This window comes from Labeo rohita, chromosome 13 (genome assembly GCF_022985175.1).
Source record: "Labeo rohita strain BAU-BD-2019 chromosome 13, IGBB_LRoh.1.0, whole genome shotgun sequence".
Lineage (NCBI taxonomy): Eukaryota > Metazoa > Chordata > Actinopteri > Cypriniformes > Cyprinidae > Labeo > Labeo rohita.
Genome location: NC_066881.1, coordinates 32422235 through 32444755, shown reverse-complemented (window position 1 = coordinate 32444755; position 22521 = coordinate 32422235). Strand labels below are relative to the sequence as shown.

Here is a 22521-nt window from a genome sequence, read left to right as displayed (position 1 = left end):
GTCTCCGTGCAACACAGCGTTTTGTTACTGAATAAATCCACGCTTTTTAACGAATCAAATGAGTCAGTAATTCAGTAATCCATTCATAAAGGCCTCGTTTCTGAATGAATCAGCTGTTTGAACGAATCTGTTGAACTCACGTATTTAAACAGCCTTTTGCTGCCACCTACTGGTTTGGTTTCAATTTATTTTCATTTCAATGCCTACAGGTGTAGAAAACACACACACACCAAAATAATAATAATAATAATAAAAAACGAACACAAATAATCATTTAATATTGTATTTACACAACATCACCGTACATGAAAAGTTTAACACTGCATCAAAGTTATTTATATTTGCATTTCTGCATTATAAATGTTCAGTTATATTTATGTTTACATTACTGCATTGCATCTGTTCAAAGTTATATATAGTTACATGTTTACAGTATTGTATTGAAACTATTTATTATATTTAAAAGTTTACATTCCTGCAGTGCAGACAACATTGTATAAAATATACGTTTATATTATTTTTTATTTTTTATTTTTATTTAACCTTTATTTAACCAGAAAAAACTCTCTGAGATTAAAAATCTCTTTCACAGGAGTGTCCTGGCCAAAATGTGCAGCAGTACAATCAATTACATCACAAATAAACATCACACAAACAGACTAAAGACACCTAAAAACAATTGCATATTGTTAGATCAACTTCCATTTGTCGGATAACTGATTTAAAATGATCTAAAGTCAGCAGATTTTCTAATTTTAATTTAGATTGGAGGAAATTCCAATCAAACGGCGCTGCATACCTAAAAGACTTCTTACCTAGCTCAGTTCGAGTAAAAGGAACAGAAAGAGTATAACAATTTGGTGGTTGATTTATTACGAAAATAAATCTAAAATCATCAATCTTCAACAAATGTCTAATCCTTTGCCCAAGCTTTCACTAATGGGCCATTCTGGTAATTACTATAATGTATAACTATATAATACTATATTGTAATACTTAAATTATAAATCGCTGTCAAATTAATCTTATGAAAGAGTTTTGCCGCTAGTGTATTTCGCTATAGAATGCGCTATGCGGAAGTAAATGGGCTGGCCGAGATTCTACCGGAAATACGTCAGCAGCGTTCGTGCATAGAGTCTATTGGCAATCAATTGTTGAAGCTATTAAGGTGTGCTGACCCAAAAAAAGCCAAGTTTAAAGCAGTAACCAGGCATCACAGCTGGCAAAGAGGCATGTCTGACTTTGACATGTATATATTACCATTATTATGTAATCAAAATGAAAATTATTATTGCTGGTCTTCAATGATAATGTCAAAATGCACCAAAAAATGATAAGGATTTATGCTGATATCATCCAAAACCACACTTTGCCAGGGGTGTTTACAAACTTTTGGAGGGCAGTGTATATGTATGTATGTTTGTTTACTATTTTAGATAAGTAACATCATGCCTATAGAGTTTTAATAAAATATAAAACTTTATGTCATTGATATTATGTCTACTTAAAGGTTTATATATACAGTACTGTGCAAAAGTCTTAGGCCACTAGTATTTTCATCAGGTAAAAAATGGTTAAAAGTCAGTTAAAGTCGGTCTGTTGCTGTAGTGTGTCCGTAGGAAATATCAGTTTACGTTTCTAAACATTCATTTTGCCATTAATTATAATAATCCAGTGAGATTTTTATGTGGAGCACAGGCTGTTGTCAGACTCCTTGTGCAAACAGAGATGTGATCTTTCCATCATTCAATCCAGTCTGTTTTAAGAAACAGAAAAAACGGAGACAGACTAAATGCAGAAGAACTGTGGCAACAGGTAGCTTTGCAGGTAGGTTACTTGAAACATCTTGGAGATGTTGCCACAGTTCTTCTGGATTTAGTCTGTCTCAGTTTTTCTGTTTCTTCATGTCATTCCAGAGACAGACTGGATGATGGTGAGATCAGAACTCTGTGTGGAGCACTGGCTGTTGTCAGACTCCTTGTGCAAACAAAAAATCTCACTAGATTATTACAATTAATGGCAAACAGAATGTTTGGAAATGTAAACTGATGTTTCCTACTGACACAATACAGCAAAAGATAGAAATAACTGACTTTAAACCATTTTTTAGCTGGTGAAAATACTAGTGGCCTAAGACTTTTGCACAGTACTGTATACACACACACACACACACACACACACATATATATATATATATACACTACCGTTCAAAAGTTTGGGGTCAGTACATTTTTATTGTTTCTTTTTTTTTTTTTTTTTTTTTTTTTTAAGAAATTAATACTTTTATTCACCAAGGATGTTTAAGTTAATAATTATAATTTTATTAAAAGTTAATAATAAATAATTTACATTGTTATAAAAGATTTATATTTTGAATAAACACTGTACTTTTTAAACTTGTTATTCATGAAAGAATCCTGAAAAAAAAAATCACAGGTTCCAAAAAATATTTGGCAGCACAACTGTTGATATTATCCAACATTGATCATTCTAATAATAAATCCGCATATTAGAATGATTTCTGAAGGATCATGTGACACTTAAGACTGGAGTAACAGCTGATAAAAATTCAGCTTTTCATCACAGGAATAAATTCTATTTTAAAGTATGTTAAAATAAAAAAAACATTATTTTATATTGTAAAAACATTTTGCAATATTACTGTTTTTTTTCTATATTTTTAATCAAATAAATGCATCCTTGATGAGCATAAGAGACTTCTTTAAAGACTATTACAAGTCTTACTGACCCCAAACTTTTGAACGGTAGTGTATATATATATATATGTTCCAGCGTATTTCCAGCGTTATTTTTTTCACTTAAGAAATGTTTCCATAAAATGTTTTATATAAACAATATATTAATATGGTATTTTTAAAATCAAGAAAATCTACTATTTATAAAATAGTCTAGTTATTCAAATTATTTGTTAATGATGCAGAAATACTAGAATAAATTTCACAAACAAATAACAAATGGCACCTAAAAACGTCTGCTAAATGACTAATGTAATGTAAAAATTCAACTCAGTTTGTGAAACTCGTGTATTAAATAAATTCAATGCACACAGACTGAAATAGTTAGTTCTGAAGTAGTCTTTAGTTCTTTTAATTGTGATGATTCTGGCTCGCATTTAACAAAAACTCACTAATTTACTGTTTCAACAAATCAGTATACTTCATTAGACCAATAAAAATCATTTTTTAGTGAATTGTTGGCCTTCTGGAAAGTATGTCCATTTACTGTATTTGTACTCAATACTTGATAGGGGCTCCTTTTGCTTTTATTCAAATTATTTGTTAATGATGTAGAAATACTAGAATATATTTCACAAGGTATAAAATCAAAACAAATGGCACATAAAAACGTCTGCTAAATGACTAATGTAATGTAATAACCAAGCGACAATACCACCTAAAACCAGTAGATGGTAATATTGCCAAACGTATTTGTTACCCTTGACCCAAAAAACAGTCATAAGGACAATTTTCTGAAAATGGGATTCATACATCATATGAAAGCTGCATAAATAAGCTTTCCATTAATGTATGCTTTGTTCGGATAGGACAATATTTGGCCGAAATCAAAATATTGAGAAAATTCCCTTAAAAATTGTCCAACTGAAGTTCTTAGCAATGCACATTACCAATCAAAAACTATGTTTTGATATATTTACGGTAGGAAAATTGCAAAACATCTTAATGGAACATGTTCTTTAGTTAATATCCCAATGAATTTTGGCTATATCTACAAATCTACCCGTGCCACTTATGACTGGTTTTGTGGTAAAGGGTCTTCCTGTATAAAACAAAGCAAAAATACACATAATCCTGTGACACTATCACCTGAAACCAATAGATGGAAGTATTGCTAAAGTATAAAAAGTATACAAAACTTGACACTGTGTGCTCAACATTATTGAGTTGTTTATATCAGTTACCTGTTTTATTTTCAAGACCAAACAATTTGTACAATGGAAGAGTAGCAAATGTGTTTCTATCATGGAAGTCATTATACTTTTCTCATGGGTGATTTGTTGCACAATTGTGTTGTTTTATGTTTTGTTTCTGTTTAGGAAGTTGTTGACGTTGCACAATAATCCAGGCACTTCATCTTTCCATCTGTACGAGCACTAGGCCAAAATGAACATCTCCAAATCTTCTGGACATCTAGACTCTTTCTTTTTTCAAATGCAAGTTAACAAAGACAACTTTATTCATATATTGTAATTATGACAGATATGATGTTTATTAGACCACATTAATTCACAACCTTGAGTTTTAAACACAGATTACAAAGACTCATTCTTCCACAAATAAAGGTTTACAAATTAATTTCAATTCAACTTTTTACAAGGATAACATATATTTTTATATATAAAATAGAATTGTGTTTTAATTATCCTTTACAAGGATAACATATATTTTTCAAACATTTTTACAAGTTGCTTTTATCTGAAATGACTTCAAGAGGAATACAGCAACAAAAGTACACCACATACAGTTTAGAAAGTTCAAGCTATTGTACATTTGGTTGCAAATATTATGTGTAAAATTATTATTTTGTGACAGATTTTACTGTATAAAACAGAGCCTGTAGGGAGTTTAATTCTCTCTGGAGGCCATTAGCTTTAGATCAGATTTGACATTCTGCAGCTCCGTGACCCACAGAAAGGAAAAAAAGGTTTAATTCTCTGCTGATTATTTAGAAGAATTACAACTATATGGGTCATACACCATGCTTCACAGATCAAAGGCTTGGGAGTGCGTAATATCACATATAAACATATTGCAGTACTTCATTCTGTTGGCGCATTATAAGACAAAAATGAAATTCCAGAACTCAGTGTTATTGTAGAGAGCTGAAGAGGAAGGAAACCTGTGAATGTAATTAAGGGATTGTCTCTGTCTGCAAACTGCAAATATCTTTGCACGCCTCTGAATGAACATAGGAGACTCAACAATGCGGCGGAGGAGCAGCTGGAAACTGCTGCCAGTGAAGTCTGTCTTCATATGTCAAGATGATTACTGACGGACAATAAGTGCTTGTTCATTTATTACACAGATGCACTCGGGTTGCTATTGTCTTTGGCCGCATTGTTCTCTGATTACTTCGGTTTGATAATTCCTTTGTGTACATAACACCCCCCACAAACATCTGAAGACAAGCCCTGGGAGCATAAAGGTTGTGTTCAAGTGACCAGATGTACATTTTGGTTTTGTCTAAAAGTTTTAGAAAGCTCAGAATATAAAGAGTATGTAATTATATTAGATAGAGCACCTAAATATTTACTATAGTGTGTGATTATTGTTAAGGAATTTTCATGATTATGCTTATTTATGCATGATGGACAGGTTACTTGCATAGCAAAGTCTACAAAATTTAGTTTGTAGCTTCACCAAACATTAGTAAACCACAGTCTATCGCATATATTTATTTAGAACAGATGTTCTCAGTTCAAACGAGCCCAAACATCCATGATATAAATATTATTTTAATCTCTCTAACTCTCTCTCTTTCAATTATGTAATTTACATTTTTCTTCTCAACATCACATATGTAAAGTGTTAGTCTACTATAAAGTAATTACAAATATAAACTTTATTTTAGAAATAATAAAAAATATAATTATTTTAAATTATTTCTTTTTTGAATAATTATATATAATTAATTTTGTATATTTTCTATAATTATATTTTAATTTTTTTTAACACACACATACACATATAACATTAGTCTACCATAAAAATAAAAGTAATTTGATTTGGTTAATAATTAATAAATAGAACGATATCTTATTTAAAATTGTAATTAACATTATGAATTTCTAATATAATTTATACTATTTATATATTACAATTTATATTTACATCTGTAGATATATATTTAAGCAATATTTTAAATGCTAAATTGTATGTATAATTTATTAAAATTAGAATTATATATAACAGAATTATATTGCAATTATTGATTAACTTTTAACTATTTTAATTTATAATATTGTAATTAACATTATAAATTAAAATATAATTTAATTTAAGTTCTAATATTATTTGTAATATTTATAATATTACAATTTATAATTACATTTCAATATATATATGAATATATAATTTATTAAAATTAGAATTACATATAAAACTATATTGCGATGTTTAATTTATTTTTAGGTATTTTAATTTATAATATTGTAATTAACATTATAAATTAAAATATATAATTAAATTTCTAATATTATTTCAATATATATATATATATATATACACACACACACAAACACAATATCTTTCAACACATTTTTAATACAATGTGTGTATATAGTTTATTAATAATTAAACATTGAATTATATTTCAATTATTGATTTAATTTTAAGTATTTTCATTTATTTTATTGTAATTAACTTCATATAATGACATCATTTAATTTCTAATATTATTTATACTATTTATACTATATATAAAAATTATGAATAAAATATTAATCTTTTTTATAAAATAATTTAAATAATTTAAAATTAAGTTAATTGTTTTATAATAAATTAGTAATATAAATTATTTCAATATAACTTCACTATAAATTATTTAAGAATAAATGATGTTAAGACTTACAATAAGTAGTAGCAGTGTTCTGTCAGCTTTTGAATAAATTAACTGACCAAACAAATACACTTGACAGCTGAATGTAGGCGAATTTATACGAGCCCAAACACAATAAATCACGACGCAACATTTTAAAAATAATCCATACAGAATGGCATTACGTGCTACTGTACTAAAGCTAAAGCACATCCGGGACGAGTGATTATTATCCTGTATGCAGGATGTTTCACACACACACACACACACACGCACACAAAAAAAACATTTTGATTGGCTGGAGCAGCCGTCAGTCTGAGTGTGATTTGTTACGTTTGTCTCTTTGAGGAACCAAAAATGTGTCACTTGTAATGACGTGGCTATGAGGATTTTATCCCAAAGGGATAACGGTGTAAAGCATGGGCCGCTTAGCCAGCTGAAACCTATTGACAGAGAGCCATTCATTCAGAGGAATTTAGAGCAACTTCACGCTGCGTAACGGCGCAGGAATCACATTCACTATGAATGAGGCCAGAGCTGTGACCGCTATGCAAGACTCACACAGAAAACATTCTGCAAACTCTGTTCACTGACATGCAGGACATGCAGGGAAACGGCTTAGAAAACGCGAAAAAAAAACACCGGCCAAGTTTCTGAATGTAAGTAACTACACCTGCAACACTGTAGCGAGCGTTTGTCAATGAGAGCTGACAGAATAATCCAGCAGAATGCACCACAGACTCACAACTCACTGCGTTTCGTCATGGCAGTGGAATACTAGCGTACTGCGTTAGTGCGCAGTGAATACTGCATAATATTTTATCATTATGCATATAATAAAACTATGAATAAAAATCTGATGATTTATATATTGTTTTACTCCCTCTCTCCCCTCTCTCCCTTTTTAAAATGTAATAATTATATAGTAATAATTTCAATTATGTATTTAATTTAGTTTTATTTCTAAACATCATCATCTATATAAAATATAAAGTATATAATATTATATAATATATAAACTTGAATTTATAAATAATTAAAAATAGAGTTTTATTTAAATTATTTCTTTTAAAATAAATATTTTAAGTATAATTTTTTTATAATAATAATAATATTTTTATATATTTTTAACACACATTAGTCTACTATAAAAATGGTTTTATTAATTAATTTCATATATTAATTTTAATTTCATTAAAAGCATTAATTCATATTAGATTTATTACAATTAGAATTATGTATAAAATAGAATTGTTTTAATTATTGATTTATTTTTAATTTATAATATTGTAAGATTATGAATTTCTAATATTATCTATACTGTTCATACTATTACAATTTATAATTACATTTCTAAATATTTAAACAATATTTTTGAATACAAAATTATATTTAATTTGTATATTTTATATATAATTATATATTATTAAAAATAGAATTATATATAAATAGAATTATATTTCAATTACTGATTGTAATACATAATATATAATATATAAATTAACATTATGAATTAAATTGTAATATCATTTAATTTCTAATATTATCTATACTATTTATTCTTTTAAATATTAAAATGTATAATTGCATTGTAAATATATATTTAAACAATATTTTAATACAAAATTGATTGAAAACATTGATTTTTAGTTATTTTAATTTCTAATATTGAAAGTAACATTATGAATTAAAATTATATAATTTAATTTCTAACATTATATTATTTATATTTTACAATTTATTATATATATATATTTAGAATTTATTAGTAATTGAAAATAGAATTCCAATTATTGACTGAATTATTTTAAATTAATTATTTAATTTCTAATATTATTTATACTATTTATACTATATATATAAAATTATGAATAAATTGTTATTATTTTAATAAAATAATTTTAAAAAGTTATAATAATTATGCGTTATTTTAAAATAAGATATTTGTTTCATTATAAATTACTAATATAAATTATTTCAATATAACTTTACTATAAATTACTAATACTAAAATGTAATTATTCATTTAATTATTAATGAATAAATTATTTAAAAACTCACAATAAGTAGTAGCAGTGTTCTGTCAGCTTTTGAATAAATTAACTGACCAAACAAGTACACTTGACAGCTGAATGTAGGCGAATTTGTACGCAGCCCACATGCTGATTCAGGTCAGACCTCCACAGGCGATCCTGTGAGAAAATCCCAAAAATATCTGGCAGATTCCTCTTTAAGATCTCATTAATGTGCCTTTAAGTGCAGCCCAAGAAGCTCCATTCGATTCTGTGTATTCAAATGCAAAGAATCTAAACTGAAATTAGCATAGTGAGGTTAACTGGTGCCAGAGAATGTGACCTCAGATACCCCACATAGGCATTAGACGGGTGTCCTAAATGTGTGCCACCACATACTGTGTAGAATCTGTTCTCTCTTGTGAGTTCTAAATGTAGCCAACTTCCTACTGACTAGCAAAGTCTGTATTTTGTTAAGGCAAACCCAGGCAGAAGAGTGGGGGGACGATTAGAGTAGCGAACAGCGGAGCGTGCAATCACAGTGACAAGTCTCAAAGCAGGCCAGTATCAGAGATTAGGTTCTCAGCGCCAGGCTTGGTTGGCAGGCTGCCCTGGAGAACCAACAAGCAGTGAGTCTCAGGCTTGTAGAGCAGGACTGGAGGGAACACACACAAAAGGGCATGGCCATGGGAAACAAGTAGGCAGGATCACAGGAACACATGGTAGACACAAACAAAGACAAAAGGTGTGTTCGACTTCGGAGGCATCAAGTCAAGACACTTTCTGCTCTCGTTTGCATGCTCTATGACAGATGAAGTGAATTAAATGCAATATTTGTCAAATACACAGCCTTTCAAAAGCGTTTTCATGAGCAACAGAAACACGTTTCATATACTGCTTAATACAGCACCATCTGAACAAGTGAATAATGTTCAGCATAAACATATACTATTTAAATACTAATAAAGAGGGGTTATACAGTGTTGGGGAAAGATACTTTTAAACGTAATGCATTACAATATTGAGTTACTCCCTAAAAAAGTAACTAATTATGTTACTTACTTACTTTTTATGAAAAGTAATGTGTTACTTTACTTTTGCGTTACTTTTTAAATCTGGGCAGGGCTTGCTTGTTTGTTTTCAATATAAAAAGTTATATTTTTGGCAAATGTAAAAGCCTTTTCACACCAAAAGCTTCAGGCTTTGAGAAAAGTAAATTCACGTCTGTACAGTAGATCGCAGAAGAAAAAATCTCAGCAATACTCAGCAATAAAAAAGGAAAACAAAAGTTAGATTATCTTGAGTAATTTTTGCTTATTAGTATGGTTGAATTGGATCATCGAAGGTCGGCAGGAAAGACATACATATTTGTATTATTTAACATATTTAATTATTGCAGGTTTCCGTCATATTCTGAGTTGAATTTTACTGTTTTTATTCATTTTGAAGAATGCTGAATCTGTTTTTTGTAAGTGAGATGAATTAATGCATGTTTATATTTATTCTAGAACTAACATCTCACTCCCGATTTCTCTCAACATGGTGAAAGCAGAGCTTTTAATCAATAAATGGGGGGGAAAAGTAACTGGCGTTACTTATTTGAAAAAGGTAACTCAGATATTTTCTTGTCAATTCAAAAGTTATGCGTTACTTTACTAGTTACTTGGAAAAAGTAATAATATTACGTAACTTGTGTTACTTGTAATGCATTACCCCCAACACTGGGGTTATATGTGCTTTTATCAGTGTTTTATAATAAATGTGACTCAATACAACATTATGACTACAGTAAAAACACTTTTACTGTTCTAAAAACACAGATTTGTAAGCATTATCAAACTTGAGGATGTTAGAATAAACCCGAAAAACACGTGATCGTTGTCATGTGGTGAATCTGGTCAATAGTGAAACAGCCGTGTCGTAGAAACTGCGCTGGCTAAGTCAGCCGGTTGCTCTCGAATCACTATCGCGGTACTTTGATGCCACAAGTGACAGTCACGAGGCATCAGCGCCGCCTCAAGTTGAACAAAATTTCTAACCGGCACTGCTTCAAGTCAGAATTTGATCGAGCTGCGCAGCGCTGCGTTAAGTCGAACACACCTAAAGCAATGTGTTAAGACACAAGACAAACAAAGAAACATTAAACAAGGACAACACAGACTGCATCATTTCAGTGTTGGTTGTGTACTAAATTTGATCTTAAACTGCCACTCAATTGTGTGCCTTTTTTTGCTGCTGCTTTGTTATTGTGATTTGAACCCGTCATGTTGCATAAATGGCATGCTTCACTTAAATGCTTAAATGTGCCCACCCATATTTTTGGAGACCCACCCAAACTGTAAATTCTGAATACGCCCAAGAGGTTAAGACATGCAACGCACAATGACTTCCCAGCCTCAGAAGGAATGACGTGCCATTGGCAATAACCTAAAAAGAATTAAGTAGACATTCTTAACCTCTTCTGACCTCACAGTTATCTCACTCCACCCAATGCACTGTGTTGTGAGAGTGTTGAGGAGACACACATGACCCGTGTCCTCTATGGGGCCGAGCCAGGAGACCCCAGGGCCTGACTGTTAATAAGGGAGGAATGAGAGGAATTAATCAGCTTGAGGAACGGGCCCGAGGTTAAACCCTGCAAATATTTGATGAATGATGACTATGTAAGGCATATTTCACTCTCTGTAGAATAATAAGCAGAGATATGTTTTGATAGATAAACGAGGACTGTGGAAAATGAGGTTCAAATAAACAGAGGAGTGAAAGCTTCATCTCAGAACATTTGCTGTTGGAAAGTTTAGTGCTCAGATTTCAGTCAGAGAAAAAACAGTTGTATTAATGGAAGATTTGCTCCATCTGTCTATCATTTGTTGGTTTGTTCATTCATTCGTGAGGTGCTATCTATCTGTCTATCTGGGGTGTGTTTCCTGTACAACGGTGTAACTCACTGATTAACCTCCGTAGTACAATGCATTATTGTGGAAACAAACTAGATCTAGTCACAACTGTTTCCTGAACACGGTTGCATCTCCGTTGTTTGAACCACATTAGTTTCACAATGTAATGCCATTATTAATGACGTCACACGCTGTGGTGAAGTAATATCATCTATCTATCTATCTATCTATCTATCTATCTATCTATCATTTATCTATCTATCTATCTATCTATTGTTCGTTCGTTTGTTCATTCATTTGTTTGATTTTAGGTTTGGTCATTCTGTCTATCTATCTATCTATCTATCTATCTATCGTTCGTTCATTCGTTCGTTCGTTTGTTCATTCATTTGTTTGATTTTAGGCTTGGTCATTCTATCTATCTGTCTATCTATCTATCTATCGTTCATTTGTTCGTTTTTAGGTTTGGTCATTCTATCTATCTATCTGTCTATCTATCTATCTATCTATCTATCTATCTGTCTATGGTTCGTTTGTTCGTTCGTTCGTTCGTTCATTCGTTCATTCATTTGTTTGATTTTAGATTTGGTCATTCTGTCTATCTATCTATCTATCTGTCTATCTATCTGTCTATCTATCTATCTATCTATCTATCTATCTATCTATCTATCTATCTATCGTTCGTTCGTTCGTTCGTTCGTTTGTTCATTCATTTGTTTGATTTTAGGTTTGGTCATTCTGTCTATCTATCTGTCTATCTATCTATCTATCTATCTATCTATCTATCTATCTATCATCTATCTATCTATCTATCTATCTATCTATGTATCTATCTATCTATCTATCTATCTATCTATCGTTCGTTCGTTCGTTCGTTCGTTTGTTTGTTCATTCATTTGTTTGATTTTAGGTTTGGTCATTCTGTCTATCTATCTATCTATCTATCTATCTATCTATCTATCTATCTATCATCTATCTATCTATCTATGTATCTATCTATCTATCGATCTATCTATCTATCGTTCGTTCGTTCGTTCGTTTGTTTATTCATTTGTTTGATTTTAGGTTTGGTCATTCTGTCTATCTATCTATCTATCGTTCATTTGTTCGTTTTTAGGTTTGGTCATTCTATCTATCTATCTGTCTATCTATCTATCTATCTATCTATCTATCTATCTATCTATCATCTATCTATCTATCTATCTATCTATTGTTCATTCGTTCGTTCATTCGTCTGTTAATTCGTCCGTTTTTTGGTTTGGTCATTCTATCTATCTATCTATCTATCTATCTATCTATCTATCTATCTATCTATCTATCTATCTATCTATCTATCTATCTATAGTTAGTTAGCGTGGTAATTTTAGACGTTGAAAGCTGACAGCTACATTTCCTTCACAAGATAAAAATAACGCAGTATGGAAAGCATTCTGAACACCCATGTTTACAGAAAAACCCCACACATCAAGTGCTACCTGCTGTTTGATTCCCATCGCTCACTGTGACTTTAGCTGCGGGTCATGAAAACACTACGTGACGGAGTGAAAACTACAGAGTGCCTCAGAGTTCAGGGCCGAGGAAGGCCAGCATGCGAAGGAAGCGCTGAAAAGCTGCGGATTCCACAAGTGGGCCTTTATGAAAACATCTGAAATGTCCAGTGGAGACTTCAGAGCAGTGGGCAGAGGAACGGAAGAACAGATGTAAAAACATCGTCATCCCTTAAATAACTATAGCATCAGGAAAACTCCAGACCATGTTAAATAAACACAGCAGTTTGCTTCACTTTAAACATACTGTATGAACACAATAAGACAAAACACCTTTTATGCTTGAGTGTGAGAAAAACTGGAGAACTGCCTGAAGAGACTCATGTACCTGCGTCTGTAGGGTCACTTGATCCAACAGTAATATATAGATTGTGGAGAACAGATAGTTTGTGAAAGAGGCCCATCATGTGAAACTCATGATGTTGAGTCTCATGATGTGTTTAACCCTTCAGAAAGAGTCAGAAAGGGAAAGAGTTTTTACCCATTTCCACAGACAAATACAGCGTTTTGCATTGGAGCAAAACTTTAAGTTAAATAATATCTAATGTTTTATTTTTTTTAATATATTTAACCCAATTATAGTCTTATATATAATGCATAATGTATACATATATAATATACTGTATTACATCAATCAATAACAACATTTAATTTCAATAAACGTACAACAGTCATCCCATAAAAATCATATCATCCCATAATCATAAATATTTAATTTATACTAATGTAATAAAATTGCTAGTTAAATAATTTATAGTATCAATATTTGCTATTATTTTATAGCAAATATTTTTTGTGTTATTTTCCCCTAAATATTAATACATTTATTAATTAAATTTGGCCCAAAATATTTCACATTTTCTAAAATTTATCACCTTAGGACTCACATGTTTTTTTTTCTCCAATGCTTTTATTTTGTCTCATAATGCATTTGAAAGCTTTTTTTTCTTGAGGGGGATTTTTAGATTGTAATTTAACGTGATTTTTTTAGGAAGTTCAGTGGGGTTCAGTTTTGATCCCAGGTTAAAAGGTGGAGTCCTTTTTCTTGGTCAGTAAGAGGGTTAAGAATTCCTATTATCCTACAGCCGATTAAACCACATCCAGATGCTCCTAAATAAATTTCTGCAAGATTTTCCAAAGTGTCGTTTCTAATGATTTTAAGTACAGCCGACACACTGTGTCTAGTCATGGGGTAAAATACACGCTGCTGAATAAATGTCTGTAAAACTTTCCAAAGTTTGTCTAGGTCGTTGGAGTGCCAACAGCACGGACAGGGCGGCTAGTCAGGATGAATATAAACAGAGTAAAGATGACAAAATAATTTTTTTAATGAGAGTTTCCTACATTTTGCCTCAAATTCTCACAGTGAAAAATTATAATATAATTTAAAAAATTGTAATTAATATTTTTAGTATTTAATATAATGAACTTTAAAATAAATAATAAGATATTTAATTTCAAATAATTGGATTTATTGCTATTATTGGTAATGAGTTTTACAGTCAATAAATGGCTTTGGCAAGCAAGCTGAACTACAAAAATAGCATTTTATTTTAAAGTTTGTTTTTCAACCTCATGAACTATTTTTGTCTTCTTTGTCCTTGTCTTTCATGCTATTTATAATGCCGATTACTCAGGAGCCTTACTGAGAAAGTATGCGAAAAGTTGTTTTGAGGCACTGCACGTCATTTAATTCAGTCTCTGAGGTTTTAGGCCTAGAATCACCTTTCAAACCTATTTTGGTTGTTTCAAATTTGGCTCTGACTCCAGACACTGACTCATTTCATTGGCCAGAACTGGCACTACCTCCATCTGCAGTGGATGCGACCTTAAAGGCATCGTGCCAGTATAGATGAAATTAGACCCATGACACGGTACCAGTGACAGGACTCACATACACACAGACAAGTTCAGGTAAGAAACATGACATGGAGCATTTAACTTAAGCCGTTTGCTTTCGTGGAATTGCATTTGATTTAAGTTTCCTTGTATTTTGTAAATGACCTGGCTGAATGTCATTCCTATTTTGCAGTATTTTCAGGTCCAGTGTTCATATATTTCCAGCAGTAAATGTAGCATGAAGAACGTTTGATAATTTCTGACATGCCGAGGTCTGGTGGGTTTAAACGGAAGGTCATAAGACTAACCTTATGAGAGTCGGGTTATTGTGTTTCTCTGGAGATTTGGCCCTTGAGGGCAAATGTCATGTGATGTATTGACTTTAAACGTAGTCATTGATGCTGTTATTTTAGCTGTGTTTGTGACTAATTTGCAGATTGGTTCTGCATGTGATTTTACTGCTGAGACCATATAGCTACCATTGTACCTCTGCATTTTTGTCTTCCTTTCCCATCTTCTGTTCTCGAGCTGCATAGAGGAGAGCAGATATGAATCAGATATATATTTTGGATTTCCCTCTATAAGTCCTTTTTGTGTCAGTGTGAATCAATGAATGAAGGCTAGGATGTGTTTGGACTTGAGTTGTAGAAACCAGCTGTATTTGTGTTTGTGATGAAGTCATCAGTGTTACAAGAAGTGGTTGAAAATGTACTCACGCTGGAGAGTTTTTGCTTCATCAGAACAGATTTGGAGAAATGTTTGTTTGTTGTGGATTGTTGTGATGTATATATTACTGTTTGGACTCTCATTTTGGCACCCATTCACTGTAGAGGATCCAATGGTGAGCAAGTAATGGCAATGCTAAACTTCTCCAGATCTGTTCCAATCAGATGGTCCAGTCGGCTTGTAGGCTGATTTGTCATCCGCTGGTTCTCTCTTAGGCCCGTTCCACAGCAATACGTAACAAGTCACATGGAACTTGGGTCACTGGGTCGGTTGAACCAGGTTTCCTTTTGTTGTCTTTGCCCGCTGTGCCTCAGGTGATGATGGGATGAGGACAATAGGACTTGGTGTGTTTTGAGTGGACGTCAGGATACTCCTCCCTCAGAAGGTTCAGCAGGAAGACCCTTTTCATGCCTGCCGATAACAATCAGAGAATGGCCCGCTCTATGTTTGTGTAATGTGATTTCTGTGAAATCTGGCAGTTTACTAAACATGTTTGAGAAAACACATCTTGACAATGCTTTCATTCCAGCTATTTTCTTTTGTAATATCATACTGGATTCAATCAGATTTTATAAACACCTGTCTAAGGCTATTAATCAAGTCACATTTTAGTACAACTGAATGCAAAAACTATAAATCTCAATAATTATAGCATACACTCTTAAAAGTTAAGATTCTTTATTGGCGTTAATGGTTCCACGAAGAATCTTTAACATCCATAGAATATTTCAATTGCACAAAAGGTTCTTTGTGGTGGAAAACGGATGTTTAGATTAAAATGTATAGGAAAAAGTGGTTATTTTAAGAACTGTTTGCTAAAAGGCTGTTTAGATATCCCAAAATAGTTCTTTTTTTGTCAGCTGAAACCCTTTGGTCTACATTATTTACTTGAGGCACCCACTGAGATATATTTGCATGTTTACATAAAAAAGTATTTGTGTACACTTACTTTCTTTTTTTCTTTGTTTCTTATAAATGTGCTACCTTAATGGTTTAATGTTTTGTACTGTTTAATAATAAAATAAGAAATAAAAAAAAAGATTTGCGATACACGACGTTCCAAATTGTGTTTTTTATTTTTCACAGTGTACTGGCAGACCCCTCTGTGTTCCAATTAAAAAGATTCGCAAATGATTCGTGAACCGCGCTCCAAGGTTCCAATCTGATTAAAAAGATTTGCGAACCTGCTGCGAAGCTCCGAGCTGAATCAGATGATTCGCGATCCATCATCCACGCTCTGAAATCGTGATCTGACTCAAAAGATTCACGATTCGCGCTCCAGTGTTCCGATTTGAATAAAAAGATTTGCGAACCCGCTCCGAAGGTCATTTCTAAATCAAATGATTCATGATCCGCGCTCCGTAGTCCCGATCAAAATAATGATTCGCGAACCATCATTTTAGATCGGAACTTCGGAGCGCGAATCGCGAATCATTTGCGAACCCACTCAGTTCCGATCTAAGAAGATTCGCAAACTGGCATAAAGTTGGCTTGACGTTGGACGCTGGATATTAGCAAATTTAGGGACCGTCTCTAAAGTTACATACGACATTAATATACACTTTTCTAACTTCAATAGCATTTACAGCGAATGACTTACAGTCACACAACCAACTGTAAAGTGTTCATGTAGGTGTCAACTATAATGCACACATTTTACATTTTTGATATTTATTAAAATAAACTGTAAACATATGTTAAAAATGTGATTTTTCACTACCGAATAGGTTCAAAAGCAACATTTTCCATAATTTAAAGCTCAACAGCATTTGAGTAAAATGACTTACAGTCACAAAAACAACTATAAATACACGCTCCGAATCCCGATCTGAATCAAATGATTCGCGATACGCAGTCTGAAGTACCGATCTGAATCAAATGATTCTCGACACGCGATTTAAACTCCCGATCTGAACCAAATGATTCACGATCCGATTCAAATGCTTCGAAACAGTGAATCATTTTGTGACGCAATGGTTTAACTGATTCGGAGTTCAGAAAAGCTCTGTTCCTTTCACCCATCACTATACACGTTTTTTTAACATCTTTACAAGCGATGTCGAAATCAGAAATGAATGGCCCTTTTCATCTGTTTTGTTGCTAGTGAATCGCTTGAAATGAATGATTGAAGTCACGAGTTTGAATCAGTCGGAGTGGGTTCAGCGTAAAGCTTAAATGACTCACTCAGTTGATTTGGTTCATCTTTTACGAGTCTTAAGCCTTGTTTACATTACACTGTCAGTACTACTACTGGCTTAACTCGCTAGGTTTATGACATTACTTAAATAATCGAAAAAACTAAGTTGTTTACAAATAAAATATCAATATTTCCATTTCAAAGAAAAAATTCAACACAAATCTACGAACATATTCAGATGAGGTAACCGGTTTACTGCTTACTAGTGAAACACTCCATTAATATGACGAGCTGCACCTCAAAATATATGTTAGATAAAAACATTGTGCGTTATGATTAAGTTTGTAGCTTCAGTTTGAAATTCACCTGATCAAAAAGTGCATGTCTTAAAGGGGTCATTGGATGCTAAGTTCACTTTTACATGTTGTTTGAACATTAACATTAACATGTACAAATCTACCCTATAATGATAAAAATCCATGCAGTGTTTTTTAATTAATCTGTGAAAATAATATCCCCTTTATCAAATTGAGCCATTCTCAGAAGTCGCTCCCACGATAGTTGATTGACAGGAGCGTCTTACCTCAGACCCACACTATATCAGCTGTAACAGTCCGATCTCCATTGCTTCGATGCTGGAGCAGGGATGTTAAGTTAGACAAGAATATCTTAGATTGAGCGATTGAGGTGTTGTGTCGCAGAACTTACTGCAGAAGCGAGTATAAGGGGTTTTTTTTATGAATCTTTGCGGTCACCTTTCCTAATAATGTGCTAGTTAGCAAGTTTAGCGGCTAAACGCGGCTAAAGTAAACATGCTCGTCACTCCACAGAGAGAAGAGAGGGGTGGGGCAAGCAGAGCTCATTAACATTTAAAGCAACCTCGACCAGAACAGGATGATTTTTGCAGAGCTCATTTTGACAAGGTAAAAAGGGTGTTGTTTTACACTGCCATTGAGAATTTTTAACTAAAGTATATTATAGACTTTTCATTAAGACCCTAAAGAATTATATCAACTTGTGGAAAATGGGCATCCGATGACCCCTTTAAAATGCATTTATTGCATAAACTTAAACTCCTTCTGATATGACCCCAGCCGCACAGCAGTGCCACAACATAAATGCTTCTTTACATTTTGTCAAGAAAATGTAGGTTTTATGGTTAGTTGCCAGGATGTTGCTGTTTATTAAAACACATTTATATGCAAAATGCTCCCAATATGCATCTGTCTTATACCTGAAATATTTACCTATTAAAACCAGGTGCAAGTCCAAAGCAGAGTCCTGTAAGCATACAGAAGTTGAGGGGTGACTGAGCGGCTCTAATTTCATTTCACATGGTATAGAGATTGTTGCGCTGCCATGTGCTCAGCTCCTGTTCCTCTGTCCTGCCAGGTACGTGACATCCTGCACACAGTTTTACTGTGCCTTTGGGCACATAAGAGCTCCATATCCAAAACTATTTACGCCTATATATCATTTTTTTAATTAGTAATTAATCTAAAATATGGCATTATTTACTCACCCTTGTACAAGTGGAGTTTCCAAAGAAAGTACATTTACATTTGTTATATCAATAGTCACCAGACTCAAAAGAGATTTTAAATATCTGGAACATTTTACTGATTTAATTCGGTTTTCTTATTCCCAGCACCCCTCTTTCCAGATCAGCCGACCTTGGAAAAATAATGTCAGCAATTTCCTAAAGATGGTGATTCACATTTAACCTTAAAAACATTGTCTTTCATATCAATTACTTGTTTGTAACAGATTTATTTCATCAATGTGAATTGAATTTCCGGAACACTCTTCCTGAAGCAAACAGGGCTTATGACCCAGATCGACAGCACAAGGTTGTTATTTCGTTCACCCTTCGCTCTCTGTATGTTTATGACTTAGGTTTGAATGGAGGCAATGTTGGCTGTCAGTCTAAATGCTACCGGTCTGTAGCACTCATTTTGAAGCAGATTAAGTGTTGTTATTCTACGTGATATTACCCAAAAAGTGCTTGTTTGGAGTTTTTGTCCCCTCCTACTTTTTTTTTTGGATGTTTACTTGTTAAGCCTCACGTCCATGGAGAGACTGTCTCACTCCAACCACAACTGCTTTTAGACTAGACAAGAGTGTAGGTGGACGCGGTCAGACCGTTAAGTGCAAACAGTCTAACCACACGGTTATATTCAAGCGGCAGCCCATAAGAATACAACACGGTTGCCAGTTTTATTTTAAACACACAAATTCATCTGACACAGAACCCAACCTACAGATGTAAACAAGTCATAAAAGTACACAATACATTTAAAGTGCATAGAAAATCAACATCCTCTTGTTTACAGGACTCGTTTGTTAAACTATGTTTTAATTAAAAATCATAATAGTTCTAAAAACATAAAATGACATTTCCAAGCCATTTCTTTTTTCTGATGTCACACATTTCTGTGTGAACCAGGATTTTCAGTGTATCATGAAAAGTTGCTGTTTGTATATCAGAATACCAGAATGAAGCCAGACCTGAAAGATAGTTAAATAAAGCTTTAGCACAATTTAAGCATATCTTTAGTTGGACTTTAGCACTACTCCCGCACAACTGAAGTGCATTAAGTGCAAAATTAGTTAAATATGCCAGTTTAGTATACTAAAAGTACAATTGCAGGATATGTTTATTAAGTACATAATATGTATTTAATATGTGCTAAGTATACTTAGCATGAAATAAAAGTATTTTAATAAAGCAAAAAACCCCAACAAGCCATGGTTTGCAGTAAATTTATAACTGCTAAGGGGTGTTAAAACCCACTTAGCTGTTATAAATTCACTGTAAACCATGGCTTAACGGGACTTGTTGCTTTTATAAAACAGTTATTCCATATACATAGTAAGGTTTCACAAAATAAAACAGAGCAAATAAATTGTAATAATATTATTACAAATTATTAAAAACAATGTAGTACCTCAAAAACAGTTTGCAACAAAGTGGTTGTCAAGCAACACAGATGTAAACAAGGTGTATGTTTGTAGTGTAATTTACAACAGCTTCGAAAATGGCTCAACCTATCAGAATCAAGGACTGGAACTATCCGTTTTATAATAAAGCAATAAACCCCAAGAAGCCGTGGTTTACAGTGAATTTAAAACAGCTAAAGGGCATTGTTAGGCACGATGTGAAATGGATTGCCTAAAATCCCCTTAGCTGTTATAAATTCAGTGTAAAATCCACAGCTTCACAGGACTTGTTGCTTTTATAAAAAGGTTTTTCCATATAGGTAGTAAGGTTTCACAATATAAAACAGAGCAAATAAAGTGTAATGATATTAATAAAAACGGTATTCTTCCACCAAACAATGTAGTTCCTCAGAAACAGTTGTGGTTGCAAAAGTAAACAAAGGTGTATGTTTGTAGAGTAATTTACAACAATGTAAAGTCTAAATTGCCATTTGTTCAACATCATGTACAATGAGACTAAAAGGGTCAAGTCTGATATCATTTTACATTTTTATTTTGTGAATTCTGAGTTTAAATTTAATGGGAAATTTTTTACCATGGAAAATAATTGTGACTATTTATCTCCCAGTTCAGACATTTTCCTGCAATTCAAAATGTAAACTTAGAATTCTGAGAAGAAAATTCAGAATTTTGAGATGTAACTTTAGAATTGTGAGAGAAACCCAGAAATGAGATAGAAACTCGGAATTATGACTTTTTCCTCCCAATTCTGAGTTTACGTCTCACAATTCTGAGAAAAAAAGCCAGAATTGTAAAACATAAATTCAGAAGTGTGAGAAAAATGTCTGAATTGTAAGAGAGAAAGTCACAATCTTTTATTCAATTTTATCCCAAGCTTCCATAGCCTTCCAATAATAAACAGAATTGTGAGATGTAAACTCAGAATTCAGAGAAAAAAACTCACAATTGCGGAATTCAGAGAAAGAAAGACAGAATTCTGAGCTTATATCTCATAATTTAAAAAAAAAAAAAAATGAATTGTGAGATATACATTCAGAATTCCAACTTTCTTCTCATGTGAATTGGTGGCAGAAATGGGCTTCCATGCTAATTGGTAATTAATGCTTAATGAAATACTTTCAGAAATATGATGTCAGTTATTATTATATATTTAGCTTTATTCATTCACTTTTAGGAACATTTACAAAAGAATACATGATCATGCATTGAAAACCTGAATATTTGTAAAAGTTCTTGCCATATATGTAGTGCAGGCTGGAAAGATAAAACAACAGGAATAATTAAACTTATACATTTTCTAAATTTACTAGACCTCAGATATGTTCAGCACATGATAGTGACACTACTATGTACTGCAATTTCACTTCAGCTTTCAACAAAAACTGTAAAAAACTGAAGACATCACATGTCCTTGAAAATCCGATAAAGACGTATAGTTGTTATTGTGAACTCTTCAGGAATCGTAGAAAGTGCAGCCGTGTTCTGATGGGATTTTTCACCTCATGTGAGTTTTTTTCAGCAGGCCCTCATTCCTCTGCGTGTGAAATGTCACATAGAAGGTGTGCATCTCCTCACTACAAACAGAACAACGGATGTCTGCCATTGTCAACAGGCAAAGCAAAGTGCAAAGTTTGCTGTCACATGCTTTAGGAGATGTTATATTTGGCCATGACGGATTGTAGCACCTCATTCATGACCGAGAGAGTATGTCTACAGATATGCACAAACCAGGGCCAAAGCTGGGTCATGATGGCTTTTGATTTGGCCCGCCATGTCGTATAACAAGAGGAGGGTAGAAAAAGAAATTAAAAAAGGCCATTAAAGCC

The 22521-nt window shown here is 32.8% G+C and overlaps 1 protein-coding gene across 2 annotated transcripts in view; it reads left to right on the top strand.

Moving 5' to 3' along the window:
- The first annotated feature begins 14899 nt into the window (after positions 1-14899).
- The window catches only part of slc29a1a (solute carrier family 29 member 1a), a 32842-nt gene continuing 25220 nt past the window's right edge, over positions 14900-22521 (top strand). Inside the window, exon 1 of one of the 2 annotated variants that reach the window (XM_051126517.1) lies at positions 14900-14946. The gene's annotated coding sequence lies outside the window, so the exon portion shown is untranslated. Of the gene's footprint in view, positions 14947-19085; positions 19127-22521 lie in introns of those variants that run through there. The other variant, XM_051126518.1, reaches the window with a different exon arrangement.